Consider the following 20,491-nt stretch of genomic DNA (forward strand, 5'->3'; position numbering starts at 1 on the left):
GGGTAAAAAGAATAAAGAATAAGAAAGCGCTGTGGCTTTGCATTTAGAGTGCACCCGTTTTATTAGTTATTAGTGAGGGACAGCAGTTTAAGGCGAGCTCCTAGGTGTTAATATAACATGCTACACGTCTCATTAAGAAGCTACAAAAGGCCGTTTATTGTTCTCACGCTAAAGGTCCCTGCACACAGAGAAATCAAAACGTCAGGATTTTCCTGTCTTAGTCCTAAGGGAGATCAGTCTTTGAAGAGGCTATCAAGCTATCCAAATTCAGCATCCCTGCTTTAATTAATCTACCATATGGGGCCCAGATGTCATAGACAAGTCACATTTGAACTAAGTAATTCATAGAATAATACTACATTTCATTTGCAGTATGGATAATGCTAAATTATCCATATCTAAAGAGAAATGTTCTTGGGGTTTCTGGTTTTCCCTTATTTCAAGTTCTATAGTAGATTATATATAAAATGGTACACATATAGATATACAACTTGTCACCAAGATGAAAGGACTTTTAAAGACCTGCCTCTCTTTTTGTGCTGTATGATTATGGGCAATTGTCAGCAACATCCCAGTTTTTCCTACTATATAAGGAATTAACTCTGGAATTCTTAGGTTTCTACAATCTAATCCCAACTTAATTTTTTGACGCAGTTATCATGACCAACCAATGTGCAACATCCACTAATCCCAACATGAGATTCATGTGCCAAATACTGAGCACACTTTCACTCTCTGCTGCTTTTCTTTTCTTCCCTCTCCTCTGCTTTGGATCCCTAGCTCCTAGAATGTTACCTGGGCATAGAACAGGCATTCACTCCAGAACTGATGAATTAAGTACCACATCTCTCCACTGATACGGCGCTCTCTCATTTGAAAAAGCAGAGGGAAAACAGAAAGATTTGGAATTGGTAAATTTGGATTTGGGTCCTTAGGCAAGTGGTATCCTTTTAACTTCAGTTTCATCATCAGTATAGGGAATAATTATTTATATATTATCAACTTTGCAGAATTGTTGTTCAGATCAGTCAATCTTGGATATGAACAAGTTAGCAAATTGTAGAATTGATATATCAGTGAGAGAACTTTGGGCCCAATTCAAACTGGCTTTACACAATAAGGAAATTAGTTATCTTACAAACCTATAAGTAAAACAGAAGAAACTAGTTCACCTACACACGCTGGCTGAACAATGGTATTGATGACTCTGGTGCCCTCTATGTCTTCACTGTACTGTCTACACTTGTCTACTGGTTCCTCTTGTGCAGCAGCTCCGGGTGTCATATGAGACCAGAAAAAGTCCACAGACAATGAAGGGTCATCTCTCTTAGTGTCTACAAAAATTTTCAGAAGCACCTGAGCACATGTCCCCTTGCTGTCCCATAGGCCAAAACTGGGCTACATATCCAACTGTAAACCAATTTCTGGTCACTGGAAAGGAACTATCCTAACTGAAGAAAATTGGGGCTCTTCCAATATAGAAAGGGAATATGCTTACTGGGGAGGCAACTTGTCTCTGATGCAGTAATAACCTATAAATTTGAAATCTCATCATTATCATGGTATTATCTACTCTTCAAGCTCCAGCTTGAGCCCCAGTTCCTCTACATATACTCACTACCCAAGCCCAATCCTCTGGATTCCTGTATCTCTTACTGTACTTACTTCTCATTTGGTACGTCCTGCACACTGTTGGGCAGTTTCTTTTTAAAAAATAACTGTTATTATAACACTAGTAATAAATATTCATTTAAGAAAATTCAGAAATATATTAAGAAAATAAAAGTTACTCCTACTCTTATCAGAGGAGATAACCACTATTAAACTTTTGGAATATTATCTTCCACCTTTTTCCCTTTTTTCTGTTTGTGACTGTTGATGTATGAAAGAAGAGTCTCTTTTTTGGGTATAAATGTTCCTGGATTTCCCAGCTAAAATTTAAACTCACTAAGAGCTGGAATTCTCCATGTTTCTTTCTAATTTTTCATAACAGTTACAGGATCTCAAGACACTTGCTACTTCATATTTCTGTAGATCACACAAAGAAACTTTAATCTGCTCTATTTCTTTGGGGGATTAGGAAGAGGTTAATATAACAACATCACAAAACATAGCCAATAATTTTTCAGATATTCCTTTTTACCAATACTTATAAGAAAGCTTATTAAACTTTCTGGCAATAAAATACCTAGTGATATACTGTTTTCTGTGAGTGTTATTTTTGGACCAGAAAGTATTGTGTCATTTCCTTGATATTTAGCAATTTCATTTATACTTATAATTGAAGCCATTCTACTGCTTAAAGACATGATACCAAACTTTGTAGATTAAATATAATTTTAGAACATATGATTCTCAGAAAATTCACTTCATAAAAGATAAATTCACCAAAACTTTTGTGTAAATCAGTGTTTCTATACAACCAAGTCACATTTTCAAAGTGTTGGAGTAAGTGGTTATTTGAAAAAAATAGAGCATAAATATTAAAATAAATGGTCTTCAACTAATTTATCTGCTTTTCGGTCTCAGGTTTTGCCAACAGAGTTTTCTTAAATTAAGGCACAATTCCACGTGGCATAAAGCCCATGATAAATATTCCATTGCTCAAACTCTCCATATGACTTCATGGGCTCATTTTTATTTAAAAAAACATTTACTTTTTGAATATCTACTGTGTGCCAGGCTCTGTGCCAGCCACTGGGAGTTGAGTGGTGTGGAAAAACAAAGACATACCCTGCTCTCCCGATGTTCACAGGCTGGTGGAGAGCCAAGGGCACTGCCAAGAGGGTCTATGGGAAATTAAGACTTTTTGTCCTAATGACAACCCCCAAAGACAAAGCATCTGATTCTCGCCACCATCTTTTTGCCTTTCTATTCTCCATCTCCACTAACTAAACAAGAACAAACATGTCTACATTGAAACACACGAGTTTAGATTAAAATAGTTACTGGGAAAAAAAATGAGATGAGGTAGGGATATTATAGAACCTCTTCAGGAAATCAATGAAAATATGTAGAACAACCTGAAAGTCCAGAGGAAAGGGCCAGGCAGGGGCTGAGATGCTGCCTCAAATTTCCTTCCACTCTTGTTAACTTATTGCAGTTAGTATCTTTGAGGTATCCAGGGAATCTGTCAGTCTACGGATATTTATGGAGCAGATTGCGGGGGGCGGGTGGTGGTTGTGCTCAGATCCTGGAAAAATCAGAGATTATGGACCAATAAAGGGCCAACATAAGCTTGAAATAATAATGTATGAAAATAGACAAAAATATAAGAGTTGTTGCAAAGTGGGTTGTGCATATAGCAAACAATGGAGCTGTAAAGAGTTCTACGAGTTCAGAGGAAAGAAGGACTCTGATGTGCCAGGATATTCCAAGGACTTAGTGGAAGTGGTGGGATAGCTGCAGGGTTTCTTAGGATAGGTGGAATGGAGGCAGAAAGAGAGATGGGGGAAGCCATCTCTCTTGGGAGGCCAACCCAATGGGACTGACTCAAAAGCAGCTGGCAGTACGGGAGTAGAGCTCAGTCAGGAGGTGAGATCCGGGTTTACTGACTTGAGAGGCAAAGGCGGAAAGATAGACAGCTGAAGCAACACAATGGATGGGCTCTCCGAGAGTTGACATGCCTTGTCAAGTGCAGAGCTTCCATGTGGGCAAGAATTAACTGACATAAGTAGGAAGAGTCTCCTTATTTTTTCAGGTTAAGGTTTTCACTCTTAGGAATGTTATATCTCAGGGCAAAAGGATGATATTCCTAAGGGCTTTGGACACAACTTCTTTACTTGAAGCTTTACTTTGGCATAGAGGTTATTTTAAAGTGACAAGGATGGCTTTTTTCCTTGGGTGCCTTCCCACATGTGCCAGAATTACTTATATTTATAGTAAGTGGCTTGTCCTTTTTATTAACATTGTTGTGACATTGCTGATTTCAATTTTACCTTATGCAACACTAAAAACTTCCATGAATTACCATTGGTTCACTTAAAATTTGCAAGATTGCTTTATTAAACCTGGGACTAGTTATTAAAGTTTTATGAGCTCCACGGGTTTCCTCACATTAGATTCAAGCTCTGACTACTCAAGCTTTTTGTTGTAAATGGTTCACTTTTAGTGTACTTGTGCATCCCTTTCAAAAAGAAATGGAAAAGAAAGATAGTTCTTTTAACACTGTCCTTTAAAATAGTCCCAAAATGTAGCAAGATACTTACCATCTTTTCTATATTTTCTAAATAGCATTTATTAGATAGGATGTTTTCAATATTCAGTGCTGGTTAACCTGCTTTTTGTGTTTGTGTGTAGGTTTTTTGTTTGTTTGTTTTTGGTATGCTTCTAAATCTCAGCTAGGGATCTGGGTTCATAGACATTAATAGTCCCCATGCCCACAATTTACTGAATGAAAAATGGTTTCCTTTTCTCCATCCTTATACTTCCCTACCACATATAACCTAGGTATGCATCTGTGTATTATCCCTCTACTCATGCATTCTTTGGGTGCCAAAGAATGAACCCCTCTTCCAAAATATGCTCTCCCAAGAATGGCAAAACCACCACTCTGCCTGCAAGGACATATGGTTCTTTTTATTATTATTATTATTATTATACTTTAAGTTTTAGGATACATGTGCATAATGTGCAGGTTTGTTGAGAGAGAGTCTCGCTCTGTCACCAGGCTGGATTATGGTGGCATGATCTCAGCTCGCTGCAACCTCCACCTCCCGGGTTCAAGTGATTCTCCTGCTTCAGCCTCCTGAGTAGCTGGGACTACAGGCGCACACCACCAAGTCCAGCTAATTTTTGTATTTTTAGTAGAGATGGGGTTTCACCATGTTGGCCAGGATGGTCACAATCTCTTGATCTCATGATCTGCCCACCTTGGCCTCCCAAAGTGCTGGGATTAAAGGCGTGAGCCACTGCTCCTGGCCTACGTATGGTTCTTTCTAGCAACAACACAGGCATATATTTGGTTGCTGAGTGATTTTCCACTTCAACCAGTCTCATATCGGAATGCAGGAAAAAATGCAAAAGGAAGTGAGCAGGGGCAAAGAATGCAGTCTCCTTTCTCTTGTATACTCAACAGAGCACAGTGCAAGTGCAATCTTAAATGCCAATGGTAAAATCAATTTCCTTGGGTCTTCTGCAGACTAGCAAACTCTTAAAATTTATCAGTGTGTTAGGTCCCTATATTTCAAGGACTTTGAAACACAATCCCAAAGATTCTTTAAGATAACTAATTTTAAAACTTTATTTACTTGTTATTATTTATTAAAAGAATTCATTCATGAAAAGAATTAGTAATAAAGATTTCTCTATATGACGGTCATGCATACCAGCAACAGATGGAAATTTAATTTCAAATTTGTATAAGATCTGTTGGGAAATACCCATATCTGCATATTGTATTTCTTTGTATGGCCTTTTTTGCAAATCTAAAGTAAGTTTAGACGATCTAAAGACATCTCAAAATTCTGTATGGTTAGATTAGCTCATGTGTTTGATTTGACACATTCTACGGTTTTCAAACTCAGAGTCTATTTTTTTGTTGTTTTTTTGAGACAGAGTCTAGCTCTGTTGTCCAGGCTAGAGTGCAGTAGTGCAATCTCAGCTCACTGAAACCTCTGCCTCCTGGGTTCACGGCATTCTCCTGCCTCACCTTCCCAAGTAGCTGGGATTACAGGCATGTGCCACCATGCCCAGCTAATTTTTTTTTGTATTTTTAGTAGAGACAGGGTTTCACTGTGTTGGCCAGGCTGGAGAAATTTTCTTAACATTTGCTAGTCCCTGTCTCAGTGCTTTCAGTTAAATCGCATGGACAGGTAGATAATCTATCCAAACTCTTTGGACTGACAACATGCAAGGCATTCAACAATCTGTCCTTCTCTTATTTTTAGGCCTAACCCTACATCGTTCTATGTGCACTCAAAATTCCAGTCAAACCAGACCTGATCAGCAGGCTACTTTCCAGCCCTCATTCCTTTGTCTATTCTCTTCCTCCCTTCTAGAAAATAATCCCCATGTGCATGTTAAAACTCTTATCCACCTTGTTCTAAGGCACAACTCAAATTTCTTCTACTGTGAAAAATATTCCTTGACTTTGAGACTTCCCCAATAAAGTATGATCTCTATTTTTCTGAACACACAGCCTTTTGGCCTTATTCATCTTGACAAGACCCATAGCACGTAGCATCATGTCTTGTCTAAGGTAGGCATAATGATATCTGCTGAATGAATAAATGAATAATTCTGGTGATTCAAGCAGAAAATCTCTCAAATGATATGTCTTGTTCATTGCATTAACACAGTGCTTCATCCATATGTAGTAGCGTGTATTCAATAAATATTTGTTAGAGAAAGGAAAGAGAAAAAAAATTCAACTTACTGCAGAATGGCAATGTATTCAAACAGAAGTGTCATCAGTTAATTACAAGATAAAATTTTTTCCAGTGAAATGATTTCAATTGATTAATGGTACTTTGGCTATTACCTTCTTTTGCTCAAAATAAAGGCAATTTTAATCCATTTAGAGATATAGAAACTTAGGCCCAGAAAAAAGAACAGCAGGGAAAGATGACTGGTTTCATTTCAAGTGCATTACTCCACTGTACTGTATCACTTCTTGCTCATTAATGATGAATTTTTGAGTCAATCCAGACACAGTACGAATGTGAATCATCTGGCCAAAACTACAGAAATAAAACTACCAACATTACTTCATTATTGATGAAGAAACACATTTTAACAATTATAAAAGATTCCCTTTACGTGACTGGATTTTTTCTCACTTAAAAACAAAAGGAGGGGGAGGGTGGACAAACACTGGCTACACAAATGCACGGAGATTAAGCTGTTAGAATTATAAACCAGTCTATTAGCAACTCATTATCAGTAAGAGGCATGCAAGGATAAACAAAATTAGTTACATAAAAAGAACCAAATTGAACATTTATGGGAAACTCATCTGGCCATATTCATCTTTTAATGTAAAAATAGCTTTGCAATAATAACCAAAAGTGTCTGTTAGTCTATTGCCATATGCGGCTTTTTCATTCTTGACGCTTTTTGAATTTTGTTTTTCCGATCCCAATGAGTAAGATCATCTTTTCCATTAATGCAAGCCCAAACAATTCACTCACTCGCTCCCCAAAAAGTGAGGTACATTTGGTTTCTTTCTTCAGAGAAAAGAAATTGATGTAACCTATTTCTATATAATCATCAAAGATACTTATGCTTCCAGGACTGCCTGCATTCATAATTAAAAAGAGAGAAAAGTGACGCCTAACATTTATAGAGCTTTGAATAGAAGGGCCAAGAGTCTCATAATTTGCATTTTGGTGTAGCGTTGCCATCTTTTAAAAGTTTCTATGTTTTATCATCTCAATTTGAGTAATGCTTGCTTTCCCCCTCAAGCACTTCAAATACTTAATATTGCTTTCTGATAAAAGAAAAAAATGATTTGAATAAAAAGAGGGCTCCCTTTTTGTTTTTATTTTTTTTTTAGTAGAGACGATGTTTCACCATGTTGGCCAGACTGGTCTCAAACTCCTGACCTCAAGTGATCTGCCCACCACAGCCTCCCAAACTGCTGGGATTATAGGCATGAGCCACCACGCCCAGCCATGGGAGCTCCCTTTTGAGTGTTAGGAATTTCTGTTATTTCTCTGTGAAAACAAAATGAAGCAAACATTAGTAATTCTTAGGAAAATGGATCTTTTGAACTAATTTACATTCCCACCAACAGTGTAAAGGCGTTCCTATTTCTCCACAACCTCACCAGCATCTATTGTTTCCTGACTTTTTAATAATTGCCATTCTGACTGGCGTGAGATGGTATCTCATAGTGGTTTTGTTTTGCATTTCTCTGATGATCAGTGATGTTGAGCTTTTCTTCATCTGTTTCTTGCCTGCATAAATGTCTTCTTTTGAGAAGTGTCTGTTCATACCCTTTGCTCACAAACCTGCACATTCTGCACATATATCCCATTTTTATAGAAAAAGAAAAAAATGTTTTGAACTTTGTTTTGAATTATAGTTTACCTAACTACACAATTCTGAAAAGAACAGTTTACTCTAAAACAAAAAGAAAATGGATCTTTTTAGTTTTCTCTGGAAAGGTTTTTAATACCACTACAAATGCAGCAAATACAGTTCGCCTGTTACACAGTGTCAGAATTACTGGAAACTGACTATATAATTACGATACATACCATACAGTATTACTCATGAAAACACAGTTTAAAAAAAAAAAACTCGTGGGGGCTTTAAAAACACCACAATCCCCAGAAACCACCCAAAGCCAACTATATCAGAAACCCCAGGAATGGAACCCAGGTATCGTTGTTTTATAAAATCTCCCCAGGTGATTCTCAGATGCAGCTAGAAAGAGGAGCACTGAGGTGCTGTCATGAAGATCAGAGTTTTTCCTTTTACATTTTATTTAACAAGAACTTAAAGAGCACTAACAATCTAATTTAATTCTTGTAACGACCTTATAAGGTAGATACTAACTTCATTTATATTTGACAGATGAGAAAACTGAAACAGATACTTAGGCAATTTGCCAAAAGTCCTGGTGACAATGAATGGTAGAACCAGGATTTGCATTTGGCTCCAAATTCCAGGCTCCTGACTACCTCACTAGCCTGATTCTCCCAGAGGTAATTTACCTACAGTAAAGTACACAGACCTTAAGTGTTTGGTTCAGTGAGATTTGACAATTGTGTACACACATGTAACCAGGGGTCCCCAACCCCCAGGCCATGGATGGGTATTAGTCCATGGCCTGTTAGGAACCAGGCCGCAGAGCAGAAGGTGTGCAGCAGATGAGCCAGGGAAGCTTCATCTGTATTTACGGCCATTTCCCATTGCTTATGTTACTGCCTGAGCTCTGCCTCCTGTCATATCAATGGCACCATTAGATTCTCATAGGAGCACAGACCCTATTGTGAACTGCACATGTAAGGGATCTAAGTTGTGGGTTTCTTATGAGAATCTAATGTCTGATGATCTGTCCTCATCTCCTGTCACCCCCAGACAGAACTGTCCAGTTCCAGGAAAACAAGCTCAGGGCTCCCACTGATTCCACATTATGGTGAGTTGTATAATTATTTGACTATAACGCACTTGAATCATCCTGAAACCATCCCCACCACCGCCCCCACCCCCAGTCCATGGAAAAATCATCTTCAATGAAACCAGTCTCTGGTGCCAAAAAGGTTGGGGACCACTGCATGTAACCACTACCCAAGACAGACTGAAAACACTTTCATGGTTTTGAGCTTATCTATGTTGGGGCTTGTATGAATAGTGTTTTCTGTCTGTCTCAACTGAGAAACAGGACATGGTGGTATAGATATAGCAGAATTTGCATATCCAGTCACCTGTTGAAGAATGTTTGAGTTGTTTCCAGTTTTGGCTATTGTGAACAAGGCTGCTATAAACATTTTTCTCCAAGTCTTTTTGAGGATATATGTTTTCATTTCTCTTGGTTAAATGCATAGGAGTGGAATTTCTGGATCATAGGGTAGGTATATATTTAACTTTATAAGAAAATGCCAAACAATTTTCCAAAATAGTTGTACCATTTTATACTCCCATCAGCAAAGCATACCCAGAGTGACTTTTAGGAGTAGCATGCTGCAATTTTCAAGTACATTCATCTAGAAGGAGGTGAAGTATAGAATTTGATAACTATTTGGCTGAAAAAGGAAAAGACAACCTCAACACCATCATCAACACTAACAAAACAGCTATTTTTCCTATAGCAGCATATCCTGAGTGGGTTCCTGAAAATACTGGTTCTGTTAGACATCAAGGCAGGCAAAACAAAGGGGCAAAAAGCACTGTATATACAGTATACCACTCACTTGAAGATCCACAATGCATTCTAGCATACTGAATGCACGTTGGCTCTGAGAAGTCCTATTGTAAGAATCAGTAAGGGAATTAGTAAACTGACAAATCACATTTAACCTAGCTGTTCTCAAGGGTTCCCAGTTCCCTCAAATAACAAATTATTTGAGGGAACTGGGAACATTATGGTATATTACCAACCATAAAGCGTTTATAGCTCTGGGGGACACAGGTGAGAGCAACTACCCCTGTCTGAAGAGATTGGACATGAGCCCATAAAGGAAACAGTATTTTATATGAGTCTTGCCGGACAGTAAGGTTTTAAACTGCAGAAATGGATGGAGAAAGCTGTAGAAAGGTTTCATTCTAGGCTTAGGTTACAGTATGAACTAAAGAACAAAAGGGAAGTGTGAAAGGCCTAATGAAAATGTTGACCTAACGGATGGGGCCACTGTGACTGGGTTAAGAGAAGGTGGGGTCAGAAACAGGGAATATGCAGCTTCTGTGTAAACATGAGGATGCCACCTCCATCTGCTGACTGGCTGGCCTGATGGTCGGCAACAGGATAAGCGTAGCAATCAGCCAATAGATACTTACCAAGTACCTAATCTGGGCCAGCTGGGGACTGGGCCAGCCAGGGACTGCAGCAGGCACCAGGGGTAGAATCACAGTCTGCACTTGTAAAGTTTGAGGTGTAGTAGGGGTAGGCAGATGCTTACAAAGCGCAAGTTCTAGAACTCTAGAATAGGAATGGATGACCAGCCAAAGTCTTCCAAGCCATGGGAGTAGAATCTATTCAATTCAAGAATTTCAGAAGAAAATACTAACAGACGTCAAGATGAAATATGTATGTATATAGTAGTTGACTCCCTCCATTACTATAAAATATATTGGTGGGGGGTGGGGGGATTGGGTATGTTAAGAGAAGAATTTGAGATATTGGAAAAATATCCAGGTAGAGATGCTCAGAAATAGAATGAAGTTCTAAGTCAGAGGTTTGGGTTTATTGACACATAATATGACAAATGGAATAATTTCAGTATTATTGACAACTCATATTTAAATCATAAGAAAGCCATAATAATATTAGACTCTGTAAACAAACAAAAAAAGACATAATACAAAGGTAGGGAATGGGAAGTGTTGATCAAAGAGTATGAAGTTTCACACTGGGAAAAGGAATAGGTTTTGAGACCTACTGTACATCAGGGTGGCTATAGTCAATAATAATGTATTGTATATTTCAAAATAACTAAGAATGAATTTCCAGTGTCTCACCATAAAAAATGATAGGTAATCGAGGTGATATGTTAATTAACTTTATTTAATCATTCCACATTGTATACATATATCAAAACATCACATTGCACCCCATGAATGTATACAATTATGATTTGTCAAACAAAAATAATATTAACAATAAAAATCCTAAAAAACAACAAACAAAAAGAAGACTTGAGCCCTACCCAGAAGGCAGGCAGAGCACAGACTCAGGAGGTGAATAAGTTGGTCTAAATTCAGCTGGACCACTTGCAACTTGGGTGACCATGGCCAAAGAACTTCACCTCTCTGAGCCTTCACTTTCCTCTCCTATGAAACTGCAATGATAAGTATATGTATATCCCCCACGGGAGTATTATAAAGATTGTCTGAATAGAATAGCACCGCACCCAACACACAGCATAGGCTCAGCAACTCTTAACTATTATTTATAACAAAAAATCCACATTTGCTTGCTGTTAAGATATTAAATTAGAAGGGTAATTTTGGAACATCCAAAAAGTCTATGTAGTTGATGGTGTGAGGAATAAAGAATCAGAGTGCTTAAACCAGTGGTATAATATCAAACTACTATAAATATATATTATCCAATCATTTTTAGAACATGAAATTAAATTGCGGATTTTAGAGAGAAGGATAAAAGGAAATCCTCTTGAAACTGGCCAAGTTGTGGTCCTCCTCAGTCCAAAGTAATTTTTCACCTGCAATAAGGGACCATCTTATTTATGCATGAAGGTTTTCATTCTAGGCTTAGGTTACAGTGTGAATTAAAGAACAAAATGGGAAGTGTGAAAGGCATAATAAAAATTCTGCCCTAACAGACTGGGCCACTGTGGCTGGGTTAGGGGAAAGTGGGGTCAGACATAGGAAACCTACAGCTTCCCGGTATAAACATAAGGATGCCATCTCTATCTGTGGACGGGCTGGCCTGATCAGTACAAGGACAGGCCACAGTATAAGGGCTACAGTATAAGCGCAGCAATCAATAATTTCATAGAAAAATTATTCTTACTCCTTTTCTTTTTGTCCTCCTTTGCTTTATTCCTTTTTCTACTTTAGATATTAACACGTGGTATCTGTGACTGTGAAAATTAAGTAACATATGCAAATTCTCAATAAATGTTAACACTTCCCTCAATTTTTCTTCACTGTAATACTTTCCCCCAAAATTTGAATTCTAAAACACTGAATGTGCATGATAATTTTGACTTCTGAACTGCAGGTACATCCTCCTAATTGGCATAATTTTAATAATGAAGCTTTTTAATATACACAACTATTAACAATTTTCCTCAAATTTAACTTAAACCCCTCATCAAAATTAAGACACTATACATCTCATTTTTTTCCCAATGATCAGAAAGTGTAAAAGCTTAGCATTTGTCTGCCCTGATGAGAGACTAAGTCATTGATGCTGAAAGTAAATAGTTTATAATAATGTCAGCAGTAGATTCACCTTGACTATGAATGCTGGTATGATCTGCACCTGAAGCAGTACTACTTTAAATTCAGGCAAGAGAAGGCAGGTAACTTCTTCATAAGGAGGCTCTGCTACTAAATCAGGATCCAGGCAACAAATCATACTCACTTTAAGTCATCTGTTCTTTAAAGCATTATAGACACATTGGATAACATCAAATGCAGTGACAGTCACCCCTCCTGTACCATGCCAAAATGATACCACTTGAGAGCCATAAATAGCCTCCAACCAGATGGCATGGCTTGGCTTAAGTTGTGATCTCATTTTTTAAGACAAAAATTTTAAATTAATTCATTTCTTAATTCAATCATTCATTTGGCAAATTCACATTGCCCCAGTACTATGTGCCAGACACTGCTGAGACAGTACCTAAAGGTGAGAACTCTCTTGGAGACACTCACACATTTTATTTCACATCCTCACACAGGCTGGTTCTCAAGGAGCAAGCCACAAAGTAACCAAGTAACCCCTGAGAGAATGATCCCTCTGTGAGTTCCCCACACTGCTCCCTCCTTCAATCCTCAATAAAAAAGGGTGGCATTGCCAAAAACAAAAAGTCACGGAAACCCCTCATCATGTAAGTGATAAAGTTCACTAGGGTATAAATTTGCTCATTCCTGTATTCTTTTTATTGTTGGAATGATTACAAATATTCTTTTTGAAAACCATATAGTAAACTAGCTATTGGTGTTTTAAAAAATCCTCATGTAATGCCTAAACTAGATGATCTCTAAAATATGGATTCAACAAAGGAAGAATAATCACAAAAAGTTAATGAAGAATCTATTTCCAATTTACTTTATTCTTGGTCAATGGAACACTATTAGGTTGGGATGAGAGGTACTTTATAGAAACCCAACTCATCTACAACTCAGACCAAAAGAAGGATGGCACCCACTTTCTCTGAGGATTAATCAAAGGGTCTAATAACTTGAAGAACCTCTGAAGTAAAATTAATGTGGCTACAAAGATTTGAAGACAAAGGTTTTATAGAGTTCATACTCTTTTTTTTCTTTTTTCTTTTAAATGGGGTCTTTCTCTGTCACCCAGGCTGGAATGCAGTGGTGCAATCTTGGCTCACTACGACCTCCACCTCCCTGCAACCTCCACCTCCCAGGTTCAAGCGATTCTCCTGCCTTGGCCTCTCAAGTAGCTGGGATTACAGGTACCCGCCACCACACCTGGCTAGTTTTTGTATTTTTAGTAGAGACAGGGTTTGCCATGTTGGCCAGGCTGGTCTCGAACTCCTGACCTCAGGTGATCTGCCTGCCTTGGCCTCCCAAAGTGCGGGATTACAGGCGTGAGCCACCATGCCCAGCTGAGCTTATACCTTTTTGTTCACATATCAAGTTATATAAATGTCTTATGTGGTCAATGTTCAAGTTACCAATTAATTAATTTAGTTCCTTAAGAATCAATGGTATAATCTGTAGCCTTTACTCAAGTGACTTCCTCCTGAAATTAACAAATTTTTTGATAACCATCATGTATACTACTTGTATAAAATGAAGAAATTTAAAGGAGATTGTTACCAAAGGGTCTTGCTTAGTCTAATAGGAGAGAAAATTATCAAGGAACCTTAAAATGGGCATTCGGAAGCAGATAATTTTGATTAGAGAGACAGAATAAGCAATCTATTAAATATCATCTTAATTATGTACTGATGTAGCTATAATCTCAAACTTTTCACATAAAATCATTCTTTGATACCACTGGTTAAAAAAATTACAACAGAATGATTTCCTTACCCTAATCACCCCTTAAATTAAAAAGTGCCAAAGTAACATATTAATGTATAAATAAAATATTTAGAAGCCTTTATAAAAGATGTTGTAAGTATGGCCTTTACAAAATGATGTTGTTGTAAATATAATATATAGTAGCATGAATAAAATCTATCTATAAGGCTGGGAGCAAGAGGGAGAGAAACTATGTCATGAAAAAAGTGACAGAGTTTGATCCAACTTTAGGGCAATAATGCATAAAAGTACATAAAAAAGGCTGGTAGGGTATTACAAAATATTAGTGGCATTTACCTCTGAGTGATAGGATTAGCATTTTAGTTTATGGATTGGTCACTATATGATTTCTGACTTAAGTAGGTGAGTAGGAAAGGTGACAAAATTCTTTTCCTTTGTACCAACAGTGAGTTCCCAGGAAGGATAGCTGCAAATGCAATGCAGATATCCTAGAGAAGATGCTACCAAACGTTTTCATATTATCTAGTTAGCCTGTGGGTTATGGAGCAAGTAGCAAGTCTTGGGGTGGATTTCTCCTTTTAGTAATTAAACAGATCTACTCTTGTGGTTGACCACAAGTTGGATCTTTCATTCATTATGCATTGACTGAGTCCTTCTGCACCAGACTCTGTACAAATGAATATACGAAAAAGAAATGGCAATGTTTCTTCCCTCAAAGAGCTTACAGTTCATTGGGAGAGACAAACAGATGCCTCCCATGCAACAATGTCCAAGATATTGCAGGGTATTGCAGGAACACAGACAAGGAGCACTTGCTCTAACGTGAGCAACTACAAGCAATTTGGTATGGCTGGAATGTGAAGGATGGTGCAAGAAGTGGCAAGCACTGATGCTGGAAAAGTAGGTTGGAGTAGGATCATGGAGGCCTAGTCTACCATGGTAAAGAACTAAGACTTTGACTGAATACTTGAAAAGTTTTACTTGTGAGGTAACATGCTAAGTAAAGAGAAACTTCATTGACTCCAGGGCATCCCTAATGTAAAAACAGTCTGCAAATCTGTAAATGCTACTGAAATGCCTTCTGTTTACAATAATCCTGTTTTACATATGGACATCAGTTGAATTAGAGTTCCTGCCCAAAAATTCCTTAAGCTACATTAGAAATCAAATTCCATAGATTAGAAATCATGTATCTTGGGCCAGGTGCAGTAGCTCATGCCTGTAATCCCAGCACTTTGGGAGGCTGAGGTGGGTGGATCACTTGAGGTCAGGATTACAAGACCAGCCTGGCCAACATGGCAAGACCCCATCTCTAATAAAAATACAAAAATAAGCCCGGTGTGGTGGTGGGCGCCTGTAACCTCAGCTACTTGGGAGGCTGAGGCAAGAGAACCACTGGAAGCTGGCACGGAGAAGCTGTAGTGAGCCAAGATCACACCACTGCACTCCAGCCTGAGCGACAGAGGTGAGACTCAGTCTCAAAAAAAAAAAAAAAAAAAGAAACAAATCACCTATCTTGATTTCCTTCACAATAAATAGTGGATGCAGAGTTGTGATGGCTAAGGAAATATAAAATGGACCTAAGACTCTTTCCAGCAACTTTTTTTTGAAGAGTTTATCTATCATAACCAAAAGTATTTCTCTTAGAAAGGCCTATAAAATCAATTCAGATATTTGAGCAATCCCTTGTTCCCCAACTGATTTATTCAACAAATCTTCATTAAATGTTCTCTACGTACCAGGCATGATCACAGATCACTGCAGCCTCAGACTCCTGGGCTTAAGCAATCCTTGAAATTATATTCTTTAAGAACATATAACAGATAATCCTTAGTTGTGGCAGGCGTGGGAGCATATGTACGTGTATATGTTAGGGGAGCAGGGGTTGTGAGTGGCTTTCCCAAGGAAGTATCATTTGAGCTAAAATCTGAAGGATGATGTTACTTAGAGTTGTATTCCAGGTTCAGCCTGTGCAAACGCCCAGGGAGGGAAATGAATTTGTGCCTTCAAGAAACAAAGAGATGCCCAGAGAGAAGAAAATAGCTAGAGATGGCACTAGAGATATGGGCAGGAACCTGGTCATTCAGGTCATATCGTGGATTAATCATAAAGGCAATAAAGAAGCCTTGAAGGGTTTTGAACTTGGAGGTTCAAAGTGAGCCAGCTGCAGAGTCGACAATGGATTATTGAAAGATTAGAACAAATGCAGTTAGGAGATTATGACAGCACTCAAGGTGCAAACTGGTGGTAACGTAGCTGGCATTAGAGTGATCATGATGGAGATGGAAAGAAATGAACACATTCTAGAGATATTTTCGAAGTAAACTGTCAGGTGGTGGTAATGGAGTGCTACTGGTGACAAGCTAGGGGGAGATATTAAAGATGACTACCAGATTTCTGGCTTGTCGAACCAGATGGATGGGCCACCACTCACTGAGATAAGGAAGAAGTTCAAGGGTGGGACAAAAAAGCATTTGTTCAGTTTTGTACATGTTTAATTGAAGGTACTTTTGAAACATCAACAGATGACATGTCAAATAGGTAGCTACAAATACAATGAATATATATTCTCCATATTAAAAAAACTTTTCATTTTCTCCCCAATCCTACTCTTCTTTTCAAGGTCCTTCCCATTTCGTCAATGGATCTACATTCCCTGTTATTCACTCCCAAACCAGGATATTATCCTTAATTCCTCCCTTTTTCACACCTCCATCCAAACCATTTACAGGTCTCACTCACCAGCCTACCTTCAAACTATGTCCTGAATCTAGCTTCTCACCACCTTCTTCACCAACACTGACAGAAGCCAGAACTATCTCTTGCCTTAACTTCTGCATATCCAACTCATCTCTAGGGTCTCATTCTCATTATCCCCTACAATCCAATCACACAGAAGCCAACATATTTTAAAAACATTAATCAAATCACATTCCTCCCTTCTAATCGCCTTGTCATGTCTTCTCATACTCTCATATCAAGTCTAAAGTACAGTATTTACCATGGCATCCCAGGTTCTAGGAGAACTAGCCTCTCCACTCCTTCCCAACCTTGTATCTCCAGCTCACTTCTCTTTATTCGCAAGGACTCTCTTGCTACTCCGTGGACATCTCAGGATAATTTCAGCCTGCGTTTTGTTGCCTTGGAACATTCCACCCATCAGTCATTCATGGTTTGGTCTTTCACTTCATTCAGGTTTCTGCTCAAGTCACCTCTTCAGAGGCTATATCTCAATAGTTATCAGGAAATGTCAATGAAGACCACAATGCAATGTTATCTTATACCCACCAGACTGGCAAAAATTAAGATGTTTTATAATACCACGTGCTGATAAAAAGTGGGTCTGCTGGAGCTCTTAATCACTTATGAGTGGGAATGTAAACTGGTGATGCTCCTTCGGAAAACAATGCAGTCGTATCATGTGAACTTGAACACTGACATATCCAATAACCATGCAATTCCACTCCCAGCAACAGGCCATGGAGAAACTCCTGTATATGTGTGTTAATAGGAACACATGAAAATGTTTAGCAACATTGTTCAAATAGCAGAAAGCTGGAAACAATCCAAATATCCACCAACAGGGCAATGAATCAATTGATTCTGCATACTCACCCAACAACACATAATTCAGCTTTTAAAATGAATGAACTACAGCTACATGCAACAATGTCAAACAGTTATACTATTTTTACAAATCAAAACAAACAAGCAAAATTAGCTGTATAGTACTTATGAGCATATTTTTAAGGGATAAATATCATTTTTAAAAAAAAGGCAAGAGAAAGAAAAAAATTAGGAAGTAGTTGCTTCAAAAGATAGGCAGGTAGATGGGATGGGGCAGAGCACAGATAAGTGCGACAGAATTGGCAGGGCTTTTGTTTGTAGATTAGGTGGTAAGTCATACGTATGATGTTATCCTTTATAATTTTCAAACATAGTTGTGCGTGTATATATATATATATAATGTTAAGTTAAAACAATTAAAATATTGGCCAGGCACAGTGGCTTACACCTGTAATCCCAGCACTTCGGTAGGCCAAGGCGGGTGGATCATTAATATACAAATATATATTAAATGTTAAGTTAAAACGATTAAAATATTGGCTAGGCATGGTGGCTCACACCTGTCATCACAGCACTTTGGGAGGCCAAGGCAGGTGGATCACTTGAGCCCAGGAGTTCCAGATCAGCCTGGGGAACATGGCGAAACCCTGTCTCTACAGAAAATACAGAAAGTAGCCAGGCGTAGTGGTGCATGCCTGTAGTCCCAGCTTCCAGTCCCAGGAGGCTGAGGTGGGAGGATCACTCCAATCTGTGAGGCGGAGGTTGCAGTGAGCCGATATTACACCACTGCACTCCAGCCTGCACCACAGAGCAAGATCCTGTCTCTAAAAACCAACTAAACAAACAAAAACACAAAAAACACCCCTCCCCAAAAAAACCAAAATACGAAATAACTAACATACCTCTTCTCTGAACTTCATTTGTCTTTATAGCACACGTCACTCCCCAAAGAATATATACATACACACTGACTCACACTCATGCACTCATTTCCTTGTTTATTTTAAGTCTCTCCCATTAGAATGCAAACTCCCTAACTGTGGAGTCTTTGACATTCTTGTTCACCACAGTATTTCCAGGCCTAGAAGAGTACCCGGCATATACAATAAATATTTATGGAATAAATGAATAAATGGATGAACAAATGGCCTAGATAGAGCAAACAAAGCAATAGAGCACTGGCTGGTGCAACGGCTCACGCCTGTAATCCCAGCACTTTAGGAGACCGAGGTAGGCAGATTGCTTGAGCCCAGGGGTTCGAGACCAGCTGGGGCAACATGGTGAAACTTCATCTCTACAAAAAATACACAAATTAACTGGGCATGATGGCACATGACTGTAGTTCCAGCTACTCAGGAGACTGATGTGGGAGGGTCACTTGAGCCTGGGAGGCAGAGGCTGCAGTGAACCATGATTGCACCACTGCACTCCAACCTGGGTGACAGAGTGAGGCTTGTCTTAAAAAAAGAGAGAAAGCAATAGAGCATAAAAGGCTTAGTTCATGAACCCTGAAGTCAGACACTTCCAGGTTCAAATCAAGGCTCTCATTAGTCTTCTTAGCTGGGTGACCTTGAATGAGTTGCTTAACTTCACTGGGTTTCCGTTTTCTCATCTCTAAAACAGGGTAATGGGGGGAGGAGGGGTTGTGATGATTAAAAAAAGAATTTAGCACTTTGTCCAGCACAATATTATTCTTGCACAACGACAATGTAATTTCCCCATAAAAAGTGGCCTTTTATTGCTCAAGGACATAGCTTTGAGAAATTTGCATTCTTTACGCAGTTTTACTATGACTGATTTTGTCCACACCCAATTTTAAAATGTGAACCAATTGGGCATCCTATAGTTGCTGCTACAGTTTGCTCAGACTAAGGCCACGTGCTATGGAAATCTTGTAGCCACCAAACTTCCAGTGAGTATGGCACAATATAATCTTGCATTTGTGCTAGCCACTAGCATAGGAAATCAGCAAGACGAGAATAGCAAAAATAACAGCCATTTATTCACGGTTTTCTGTAGGATAAACAACACAGACATATCATCCCATGAACTCCTCACAGCTAGCATGGGAAATTGGTGTGTACAAGAATTACAGAAAGCAGGTTCATTATAAACTGTTTTCAAATTTGGGCCTAAGCAGGTTCTGAAATAGAGACCATATTCAAATAGTAATTAGAAATTCTTAAGAGTAGATTTGCACTATCAGCTATAATATATCCTTTTAAAACAAAACAGAAAGCAAGCTCTTTCACATCCTAGATGATGACTTATTTTATAGTAGTAAAACCCAGGGCCTTCGCTGCTGTGAAGCCCATGTAGTCCCTTCCAAAAATTATGGTAGCAAATTCAAAAGGAGCAACTGCGCAGTGCTGTTGACTCACATTGCTCCCAACACACTCACAATAAAAATGAACTTTTCAGTGAACTGACCTATATTTTCCACCCTGGACTCTAGCCAAGACCCAGGCATCCATACCTCTAATGGACCATAGTGTCTTAGAGAGTCCTAGGTCTTTCTGGGAGTCTTTTCCAGTTCTGCTCAGGCTCCAGGTCCAAAGGACAGCCCAGGGGTTCCGACGACTCAGGAGAATCCCGGATGAATAATAATTACTCATCA

At 38.6% G+C, this 20,491-nt stretch overlaps 1 protein-coding gene across 7 annotated transcripts in view; it reads right to left on the minus strand.

The window, feature by feature from the left end:
- SRGAP1 (SLIT-ROBO Rho GTPase activating protein 1) overlaps positions 1–20,491 on the minus strand; it is a 309,133-nt gene that overhangs the window by 208,395 nt on the left and 80,247 nt on the right. The gene's annotated exons all lie outside the window — the stretch shown is intronic.

This window comes from Gorilla gorilla, chromosome 10 (assembly GCF_029281585.2).
Source record: "Gorilla gorilla gorilla isolate KB3781 chromosome 10, NHGRI_mGorGor1-v2.1_pri, whole genome shotgun sequence".
In the NCBI taxonomy this organism is placed as follows: domain Eukaryota; kingdom Metazoa; phylum Chordata; class Mammalia; order Primates; family Hominidae; genus Gorilla; species Gorilla gorilla.